The sequence below is a fragment of the Equus asinus genome, chromosome 6, assembly GCF_041296235.1.
Source record: "Equus asinus isolate D_3611 breed Donkey chromosome 6, EquAss-T2T_v2, whole genome shotgun sequence".
NCBI lineage: Eukaryota > Metazoa > Chordata > Mammalia > Perissodactyla > Equidae > Equus > Equus asinus.
In genome coordinates this window covers 80,576,233-80,588,230 of record NC_091795.1, presented here as the reverse complement: position 1 = coordinate 80,588,230, position 11,998 = coordinate 80,576,233, and positions in this window count along the sequence as shown.

Sequence of the window (11,998 nt, the reverse complement as noted above, 5' to 3'; positions counted from 1 at the left end):
TTTCACCTGCCATACAATCCCACGGCCACGGGGCTGGTGGAACGAATGAATGGCTTGCTGAAACAACAACTGAGGACAGAAGACAAGACCTTAGCCCATTGGATGGGATGCCTCATCACTGCAATATGTCAACTAAATGAACATGAGGGGCGAACCCTACCCAGGCCTATTAGATGTTGACACAAGGACCTGATACGACAGTATGTCTACAAACAAAAGCCAATCAAAGAGACGCACTACAACTACAAGTGGGCACTCAGAACAACTTGCTTCTGCCTCTGCCACAAGAACTTCATACTGTGAACCATGTGATTACTTGGCCCTGGGACTGGCAGGTGGGGCCCCTCTGGTGTGGTCTCTTAGCCCCTGGGGGAACAGGCTTAGAAGAGGATATCACAACACCCTTCGTCATGGGGAGGCCACCCAAAATCTCCAAACCTACTAATCTAGGGCCTCCAATTCCGCAAGGTGGGTTCACCCTCTCCTGCTGGTACATCACTGTTCCTCTCATCCTATACTGCTGCAACCACGTGTGTCTTATTGGATGGTCATGACCTCCTTGTTTTAGTTCCCTCTGAACATCTTACTTTCATCCTTGGGACAACCTCTTCGACGCACACCGTTGCTGACATACAACATCACTCCAATTTCTGGATACGGAGCGAGCTGCCTCTCTCTCCCAACACGGGGTTACCATGGCATCTCCAAGCTGCCAAGACCTGTGACTGGAGAGCCCTGCGAGAGTGAGGGAACGCCACCCACTTCCCCATTTCTACTCCCCTCCCATTCAGTGACCTGACCTTGCCCTCTCATACTGCCTCTCGAAAGTATATCTTCCAGCCTGTGCCTGAGCAGGTTAATACAACCCCAAAGGCTGGGTACTCTGTTTGATGGCATAGGATGGTTAACTGCTGGACAAGTAGAGTTAAGATGTTCCCTTCCCTGGAGCATTGAATGTCACAATAACTCTGCACCACCAAATGAAACTCTTTCAAAAAATGTAGGGTAGACACCTAAAGCGGTGTGTAACCAAACAATTCTCTTTACTGCTGCTATGTGGCCGGGAAGACAAAACAACACCATCAGAGGTGCCTGCGCCTCTCCTCGGGGGTGGCTGTGGGCTTGTGGTGCTCACGGCTGGCCCTATCTGCCTGATGATCAGAGCGGCAGATGCACATGGGGGCGCCCCTACATCCCTGCACGCATCTTGTCTTCTCCTCAACAGCTTCCTTCTCACTGGGAGGCAGTCCGTGCACGCCATCATGTGTGACGCAGTGCAGGGTGGTTTCACCCCCTCGCTATCTTCTCCCTGCTAGCTGTGGGTACTGGTGTAGAATGGCAAGTGTCTGTCCTAGCCCAACATGTGGCGACAGCTGTAAATAACACCAGACACGCAATAACGCTTTTGAATGAGGAAACGTCCCAAATGAGACAAGTAGTGTTACAAAATAGGATGGCTCTGGATGTGTTCACTGCTGCCCAGGGAGGGACCTGTGCTCTGATAAGGGTAGAATGTTCATAACATTTCTTCTGCAATGGCCTCCTTACGCACCTGTATACAGGCTATTGACGCCCTGTCCACTGACCCGGTCTCTGCTTGGGTTCAATCCCTCCCCTCAACCTGACGAAAAGTGTTCTTTGACATTCTTGTCTTCTTATTATTGGTCTTGTTCTCTTGCTGTGTCTCTATTGCTGTTGTGGTAGCTGGTTACAATGCTCCTCTATGTGTCTGGCTCAAGAGACTCTGTGAAAAAATGCCACAATAGGTTGTGAGGGCCATTCAGACACATGCAGGGCAGAGTATAGGGCCTGGGCCTTGCTTGCTCAGCAAAAACCCCTAAGCCCATTGCGACCTTGATTCTTTCTGACTCCCTTCTGGGCAGGACGCCCAGCTGCTGGGATTTGTAACGATCCGGGGTCTGGCCAGCCAGGACCCTAGGTTATCTCACTTAAAGAACATCGCATCTTAAAGGGACACAGAACCCCTCCTCCTGAACTACTGTTCCTGGGAACTCTGGTCGTACCAAGGACAGCCTCTTGGCAAGCATGCAGAGTTTGTGTCTCCTGCCTATATGAGAACCCCCTCCCCCTGCCCCCGCCTGCCGCAGCAGGTACATGTTGCTGTCCAGCCAGCCGTTGCTGGACGTCCCTGTAAGTAATGCCCAGTAAACCTATATGTCTCATTCGCCATCTCCAGGTCTTTTCTTCAATCTCTCTGCAACCTATCCTGCACTGCTGACTCAACTGGGTGTGTGGCCAGACATATTACTTTAAACATTTTAATCTTTATAGTCTTATCAACCTTAGCAGCCTAAAAATTGTTGGTCAAGTTTCTCATTGTGATTTCTGCCTTCTGGCTTTTTTTCCCAATTATTTTATTGAGGTCATAATGGCTTATAACATTGTGTAATCTCAGGTGTACGTTATTATTTATTAGTTTCTGTATAGATTGCATTGTACTCACCACCTATAGTCTAATTTTTATCTATCACCATACATATGTGCCCCTTTACCCCTTTTGCCCAACCCCCAACCTCCCTCCCCATTGGTAACCACTAATCTATTCTCTTTATCCATGTGTTTGTTTATCTTCCACATATGAGTGAAGTCATGGGGTGTTTGTCTTTCTCTGTCTGGCATATTTCACTTAAATCATACTCTCAAGGTCCATCCATGTTGTTGCAAATGGGACGATTTTGTCATCTTTTATGACTGAGTAGTATTCCATTGTATATATATACCACATCTTCTTTATCCAATCATCAGTTGAAGGGCACTTAGGTTGCTGCCAGGTCTTGGCTATTGTGAATAATGCTGCAATGAACATAGGGGTGGATAAATTTCTTTTAAGTGTTGATTTCAAGTTCTTTGGCTAAATACCCAGTATGAGATAGCTAGATCACATTGTATTTCCATTTTTAATTTTTTCAGAAATCTCCATACTGTTTTCCATAGTGGCTGCACTAGTTTGCATTCCCACCAGCAGTGTATGAGGGTTTCCTTTTCTCCAAATCCTCTCCAACATTTGTTATTTTTTGTCCCAGAATTATAGCCATTCTGGGTGTAAGGTGATATCTCATTTGTATTTGTATTTCCCTAATAATTAGTGATGTTGAATATCTTTTCATGTGCCTGTTGGCCACCTGTCCATCTTCTCTGGAAAAATATCTGTTCATATCCTCTGCCTGTTTTTAGGTCGGTTGTTTGTTTCTTTGTTGTTGAGTTTCATGAGTTCTTTATATATTTTGGAAATTAATCCCTTGTTAGATACATGATTTGCAAATATTTTCTCCCAGTTGATGGGTTGTCTTTTCATATTGTTCCTGGTTTCCTTTGTCTTGCAGAAACTTTTTAGTCTGACGTAGTCCCATTTGTTTATTTTTTCTTTTGTTTCCTGTGCCTGAATAGACACGGTATTTGAAAAGATGACCACGCTGTTTTGATTACTATAGATTTGTAGCATATTTTGAAGTCAGAGATTGTGACACCTCTAGCTTTGTTCTTTTTTCTCAGAATTGCTTTGGCTATTTGGGGTCTTTTGTTGTTCCATATACATTTTAGGATTCTTTGTTCTACTTCCATTGGGATTCTGATTGGGATTACATTGAGTCTGTAGATTGCTTTAGGTAATATGGACATTTTAACTATATTTATTCCTCCAATCCATGAGCATGGAACACCTTTCCATTTCTTTATGTCTTCCTGGATTTATTTCAACAGTGTCTTATAGTTTTCATTGTATAGGTCTTTCACCTCCTGGGTTAAATTTATTCCTAGATATTTTATCCTTTTTGTTGTGATTGTAAATGGGATTGTATTCTTGACTTCTCTTTCTGCTAGTTCATTATTAGTGTATAGAAATGCAACTGATTTTTTTTATGAGAGCTTTTTTTTTAAAGACTGGCACCTGAGCTAACAACTGTTGCCATTTCAGTTTGGTGGTTTTCTGTGGTGATTTTCTCAGTTTTCTCTTTATTTATGAATTATGGCTCTGCTCCAATTGTTTGTTTAGTGGTTACTGTGAGGTTTGTATAGAAGATCTTGTAGATGAGATAGTCCATTTTCTGATAGCCTGTTATCTCCATTACCCTGAGTGGGTTCCATCCCTTCCCTCTTCCCCTTCTGAGTTATTGTTATCACAAATTATTCTTTTTTGTGTTGTGAGATTGTGACTAAATTGAAGTGTTTATAGTTATTTGATGCATTCCTTCCATTTATCTTGTATGTTATAATTAAGTGTTTACTAACCTGTTCTGATAGAGAGCTGCAGGTTTCTGATTTTGTCTGTCTATTCATCTCCTTGCTCAAAGCTTTGTTTTGCCTTTTTGTTTCAAAAGGTATGCAGGCTTCCTTCATCATTTCTTGTAAGGGAGGTCTAGTGGCGATGGACTCCATCAGCTTTTGTTTATCTTGGAAAGCTTTTATTTCTCCATCATGTCTGAAGGATAGTTTCACTGGATAGAGTATTCTTGGTTGAAAGTTTTGCCTTTCAGTATTTTGAATATATCATTCCATTCTCTCCTAGTCTGTAAAATTTCTGCTGAGAAATCTGCTGAAAGCCTGATAAAGATTCCTTTGTAGATTATTCTTCTGCCTTGCTGCCCTTAATAATTTTTCTTTGTCATTGACTTTTGCCAGTTTTACTATTATATACCTTGGAGAAGGTCTTTTTACATTGATGTAATTAAGAGTTCTATTGGCTTCATTTACTTGTAATTCCAGTTCCTTCCCCAGGTTTGGGAAGTTCTCAGCTATTGTTTCTTTGAACAAGCTCTCTGCTCCTTTCTCTGTTTCTTCTCCCTCTGGAATACCTATAACCCTTATGTTGCTATTCCTAATTGAGTCAGATATTTCTCAATGAATTCCTTCATTTTTTTAAATCTTAGTTCTCTCTCCTCCACCTGAAGTTTTTCTATATTTCTATCCTCTAAATCACTAACTCTATGCTCCGTAATGTCAGCTATATTTTTTTTAAGGATTCTAGATTATTTTTTTATCTCATTACTTCTGTTGTTCATATCCAGAATTTCTGTTTGTTGTTTTCTTTCTTGTAATTTCAATCTCTTTGGTGAAGTATTCCTTCTGCTCATTAATTTTATTCCTGAGCTCATTGAACTGTCTTTCTGAGTTTTCTTGTAACTTGTTGAGTTTCTTTATGACAACTATTTTGAAATCTCTGTCATTTAGATTGCAAATTTCTGTGACTTTGGGGTTGGTTTCTGGAGACTTGTCATTTTCCTTATGCTCTGAAGCGTCACTGTAGTTTTTCATGGTGTTTGATGAACTGATCCTTTGCTGGTGCGTTTGTAGTAGTATCAGGTTGCAGATTCCACCTGCCACCACTAGGGGGAAGCAGAAGCTGTGTTTTTCTGCTCCCACCCCATCTGCTGGAAGTTGTACCAGTACAGTGAGTTGGGGTAGCAGTCACGTGCATGCCAGCCTGCTGCCATCTCCACTTACAGTCAGGCAGGCAGCTGTGCCTGGTGGGTGAGGGTCCTTTGCAGGCCAAGCCAGGACCATCTGATGGGGCCGCAAGGGAATGGTGGGTGCTCCCACAGGCCAGGATAATGTGTGCACACAGGCTGGGCTGCCCTTGCCTCCTCTTAGAGTAGCACTGGCCTCTGTGTGAGGACCCAGGACCTGGGTCTTGCTGCCAGGGAAGGGGTAGAGGAGTGTTCACCTATCTCCACTGCATCCTGGGCATCCAGTCCATGCACCTGCAAGAGTATAGCTGCATGGGTCTCTCAGGCATCCTGTAGCGCTGTATGGGTATTCTCCATTGGTCAATGAATGTCTGTTTAGTTGTAATTCAGAGGGGGAGAGGCAAAGGGAACAGCTCACTGTGCCATGTTGCTGACATCATGCCTGTCTTCTAGCTTTTTAAATTTTTTTCAAACTGGCGTGAATAGAATAGGCCTGTCTGAGGTCCTTTAATGTTGAGGGGCCAGTAGAGGGTGACTTCAGGCCACTCAACCTTAGGCAGTGTTTTATGAAAACCTTTGTTTTAACTACATTCGTGTCTGTTCTATTTATCCCATTTTCCTTGTTAATAACTGGCTAAAGATTTCTGTCCTGTTGGGATGAGTCTTATGACTCTTCCCTTTCTCATTTCTCTTTGCTTTTTTTCACCTTTAATATTTGTCTTATTTACCTTACTATTATTTTCTTTAAAACCTTTAAAAATTTCTACCTTGTTGGGGAGAGTCCCTTTATTTTTCCTCAGCTTCCTTTTATTCTTTTGTTAACTTAATGTTTTTATTAGCATCTGTAAGACCATGAGGAGAAAAGAAAAAGCTGAGCCCAAGTTTGATTAAGTTCTTAAGACTAGTCATTGTATTTCCCTTTTAATTTGGTCTTTTCATAGGCACCAATAAAACAACTATTTATGATGAGAGCTCTCTACAACTTTTTGCAACTTGAGAAGCCATTTTTTCTCCAGAGTCTAAAGAATGTTGTTGCTATGTGGTGTTACAAAAGAAAATCATCCCTTTCTTAGACATTGGCTTGTAACTATAATCAGACCATCTACTCAGAATCAGCCCCAGTGGGCTGTGCTTGGGGACAGATGGCTCATTCCCCATTCTGATACACAGAGATGGAAAGACACACACATCCAGACACAGAAAAAGCAGACACCAGTGAACTAGTTCCCAGATTTAAGGTAAAAGTCCTACAACTGTTCCCACTCTGAGTGTGCACCCAGATGGTCCTGTTGGACCCCAGATGGCCCTGCCATAAACATAAGGACCCAAGATGGAGGGGGAGGGAATTCACAGGCATCCCCAAGGTGACTTACCCTAATTCCAGATTAGGCCCGTCACCAGAGGCAAAAACAAACAAACAAACAAACAAATCTAGAGCCTGTTTCCTTGCCACAAGACAATGTGCCTAGGGCCAGTGGTGCCAGGTCAGACAGAAAGAACTGGGGACAGTCCTGGGCAAATCACATAGGTGTCTGCTGGATTGCTTCCGAGGAAATCCCAGTCAGCCTGGGCTGCAGAGCCAAAAGCAAGAGCCTCCTGGCTGGTTCGCCAGATTGTTACTAGCCACAAACACAGCTTCATTTTACCTACCACACAAGAGGGGCCAAAAATTTAAAAACTGAAATGCCAGGCTTATGGCAAGGAAAGGAGCTTTTATTATTATCAAAAGGCAGCCAGACAAAGAGATAGGAAATAAAACTCAAATCCACCTTCTTGAAGGAAAAAAGGTAGAGATTTTTATTTGATGTTTTAGGCAGGGGAGGGTGAGCATGCAGACTTGCAGGTTGGCGCCCTCCCACCAGGCTGTGTTGGGCCTTGTGAGGTTACCTGCAGGGAGGCGGATGGCATGATGAAGGAATCTGCAGGTGAGTGTCCTTGGTTGTCTGCCTCCATGAGGGATGGTGGGTTCTGGTGCCAGGAAGCCAAGGAGTTGGGGTCTTGGAAGCTTCTGCTTCGTGATATACTCTTGGCATCAGTTTCCCTCTAATAAACTTCAAGGATCCATAATTAGCCAAAGCTTTAGTGTGAGCCTAGCATGAGGCCACCTGGGCTTTTAACAACTTGTGACTTCTATCTGCCTTGTGAAGCTCAGGGATGCAAAGGTTAAAGAAACCAGTGTTTACATATGAATGTAACTAGAGAAGCAGGGAAAGGGGATGGGTGCTTTTGGTTTTAACCCCATAGATGCTGGGGTTAATGTAGGGGAACCAAGATCAGGGCCAGCATCAACCTCCCAAAGGCCCCACCTCCTAATACCATTACATTGGACATTAGGATTTCAACATATGAATTTGAGGGGGACACAAACGTTCAGCCCATAGCAGAGCCAAGTCTCAGAGGGGCCTCCACACTTTCCTGGGTTTTACCTCCAGGAACTTCTAGGAACCCCACCAGATTCTCATGATGAAGACTGGAGAAAAGTGTTTCTTGGATGGGGAGGGGGAAAATAACCATTTTGAAATAAGCCCAGAAGGTTCTCCATGATAAGAGTCCTCCAGGGGGAACCTTGCCAGAGCCCTAGCTTACCTCAGGGAAGGGCAGTTAGCCAGCTCTAGCTCTCTCTAGCCCTTTTGTCTCATGTAAGGGAAGGGAGAAAAAAGGCTGGGAAATGCTTCTGAAAGTCATAGCCCAGGGACTCAGGCCCACTAAAAACATGGGATTTAATCATAAGATTATAGAGCACTTCCCTTCCCATACCTTACCACCACATCAACAGGCTCCAGAACAACCACAGTGGATTACAACTGAGGAGGCTGCAGAAATCACAGAGTATGTCTAAGAAGGAGTTCTTAGGGAAATTTAAAGATAACAGAGGAAGAGAAAACAAGGAAATTAGAGGAAACAAGCCTTTGGCACCCACAGCCACAGCAATTATTAAACATAGCCCACTTCCTACCCAGATTAACAAAGCCTCATTACTTCAGTTTCTCTTACCCAATGCATCATATCTGGCTTTCAACAAAAAATTACAAGTCATATTACAAGGAAAGAAAGAAAACAGTCTGAGGAAACAAAGCAAGCATCAGAATCAGACTGAGATGTGACATAGATTTGGAATGATGAGATAAGGAATTTGAAATGACTAGGATTATGTTAAGGCTCTAGTGGAAGAAGTAGGCAGCATGCAAAAGCAGATGGGTACTGTAAGCAGAGAGATGGAAACTCTAAGAAAGAATCAAAAGGAAATGCAAAGAAAAAACACTGTAACTGGGGGCCAGCCCAGTGGTTCAGCAGTTAAGTTCACACATTCCACTTTGGCGGCCTGGGTTTTGCCAGTTCGGATCCCCAGGTGTGGATCTATGCATTGCTTGTCAAGCCATGCTGTGGCAGGCGTCCCACATATAAAAAGAAGAGGAAGATGGGCACGGATGTTAGCTCAGGGCCAGTCTTCCTGAGCAAGAAGAGGAGGATTGGTGGCAGATGTTAGCTCAGGGCTAATCTTCCTCAAAAGAAAAACATTGTAACTGTAATAGAAATTTCCCAAACTGAAGTGCAAAGAGAAAAAAAAGAAACAAAATACGCAAGCACGGTGGGACAATTACAAAAGATATAACATATGCATAACAGGAATACTAGAAGAAAGTAGCAAGAGGAGCCGAAGAAATATTTAAAATAATCATGACTGAGAATTTCCAGAAATTAATGACAGACACCAAACCTCAGATCCAGGAAGCTCAGAGAACACCAAGCAAGATAAAAACAAACAAAACTATATGTAGGTATATCACATTCGAACCACAGAAAATAAGACACCAAGAGAAAATCTTGAAAGAAGCCAAAGGTGAAAAACACCTTACCTAGAGAAGAAGACGAAGAAGAATTGTATCAGACTTCTCATGCAAGCAGGAAGAGAATGCAGTGACATATTTAGAATATTGAAAGAAAAAACCACCAACCTAGAATTTTGTATCTAGTGAGATTTTCCTTCAAAAGTGAAGAAGGATTAAAGACTCTGTCAGACACATAAGAACTAAGAGAATTTGTGGCCAGTAGACCTGCCTTGCAAGAAATGTTAAAACAAGTTCTTCAGAGAGAAGGGAAATGGTATAGGTCAGAAACTTGGGTGTATGTGAAGAAAGGAAGAGTGCCAAAGAAAGATAAAATAAAATATTTTATTTTCCTTATTCTTAACTGATCTAACAGGTAATTGTTCAAAGTAATAACAGCAACAATGTTTTGGGTGATGATAGCACATGGGTACGTGATACGCATGACAGCAACATTACAGGTTGTGCAGGATGAATTGGGGAATTTTACAAGGTCCCTGCACTGTACATGAACTGGTATAGTGTTATTTGAATGCGGACTTAGAATAGTTTAAACGTATATTGCAAACTCTAGGGCAACCACTAAAAATATTTTTTAAAGTATAATTGATATGCTAAGAGAGAGGCGAAAATGGAATCACATAGCATGCTCAATTAAAACCACAAAAGGCAGAAAAAAGAGTGGGAGAGACAGATAGGAACAAAGAACACGGGCAAAAATAGAAGACAGTAACAAATACGTTAGATATTAATCCAATTACATCAATAATCATGTTAAGTGTGAATGGTCTAAGCACACAAATTAAAAGACAGAGACTATCAGAGTGAATTACAAAAAAACTCAAAAAAACAAGACCCAACTATGTGCTGTCTACAAGAAACTCATTTTAAATATAAAGACACACATAGATTAAAAGTAAAAAGATGGAGAAAGATATACCATGCTAACACTAATCGAAAGAAAGTTGAAGTTGGCTATATTAATCTCAGACAAAACAGACTTCAGAATAAGGAAAATTACCAGAGATATAGAGGGCCATTACATAATGATAAGCATTACATAATGATAAAGGGGTCAATTCTCCAAAAAAGACATAGCAATTTTATATATATATATATATATACATGTATATGTATATATATATAAAGACATAATTAATCATAACACATGGACCACATTAATGGAAAATGCTAATAATAAGGGAAACTCTGAGCTTGTGTGTGTGTGCGTAGGGGGGGTACATGGGAACTCTTTGTATTATCTCCTCAATTTTTCTGTAAATCTAAAACTGTTTGAAAAAATAAAGTTTATTAATTTTTAAAAAGTAAAACACGCTGATTTTTTTATTTAGAAGAATCAGAAAAACAGATGACAAAAACCCTGATAACCTATCACCCAAAGACAACTGATACCGACAATTTGGTGTAGTTCTGCCAGACTGCTTTGCGTAGCTTCCATGAATAGAATGCTCTTCACACCTAGATTATATCCCCTACCCTCGTCTGTCTCTTATCACAGTTGTCAGGTGTTCTCTATGAGGTCTTAAGTTCTCTGAGAGCAAGAACCACATCTTAATAATTTTTACATTTCATATGGTTCTTGGCATAACATCTGGAACAGAGCGGGACCTCAATAAATCTTTGTTAAGGGAGAAAATGGCTTAAAACAAAGCCTCCTTATCCTTCTCTGTATAGCGTTAGCATTGTGAGACTGTGCAATTTCTCGGTTCCTTTTGGCTTGAAGAATCTCTGTAGGTGTGTGAAATAAATGCAAATTCCAAATTGTGGATTTCCGCTATGGGGCTAGGGCAGCTATCAGCCAGCGATTCCTTCTTTACGTTGGTTTGTGGCCATTCAGTTCCAAGAGAAGATAAACTTTTATTTCAGGACTAAACTTTGAAATTTAAAAATAAAAGCAGGGAAAAAAAGTTTCCTAGGCCAGAAGGAATGATTTAAATTTTTGGAGAGCTCATTAGCTCTCCATTAGCTCTCCATTACCATTTCAGGGGTAGTGATAAGCCACTGGAATTTACTTTGAGGTTTTCAACACCAGCACTGCCGCCCCTAGCCTCCCCAGGGCCCCTCCCCAGTGTCTCAGTGTCAGGCTGGGTGACCACAGCTCTGGGGCCTGAAACTCTCCCAGTCTCATTCCACACTGTCCCTGTTTGTGTATCTGATTATCTCTGAGTCTTTAAATCCTCTTCGTGCTCCCTCTGTTGTCCTCTCTCTCTCAATGTCCATAGGACCATCTTTCAGACTTCTTTTTGGCTCCTGCCCTGTGGCATTGATCTGAATACAGAGGTTTGCCTGTTGGCTCACAATTTTTCTAATGGCTAAGTAGACTTCACAGCATGTTCTCCACACTAGGGTTGTCATGGAGAAATATGAAAGGGAAAAAAGTAAAAAGAGAAGGCCCAGGAAGAAATTTAATACAAAGCTTCTCAGGGATGTTAAGAGAACACCACTTCTCAGAGGGCACCCCGAGGAGGAACAGGCTGAAAGGGCAGGGGAAGGAACATCCTGGTGCCAATGACTTGACGATAGGATCTCCCTGAGAGTCATTCACAGTCATCCCAGTCTGTCTGCACTGGAGACTCAGCCCTGGAGGAGGGGTAGGCAAGGGCGTCAGGGAGCAGGAAGGGCTCGGCTTCGCATCAGGCGGATGGGGTGGGAATCCTGGTTCGGCTCCTTATAACGGCGTGACTTTCCAGGCAAGTCACTCCCCCTCTCTAAGTCTGCTATCCTCAT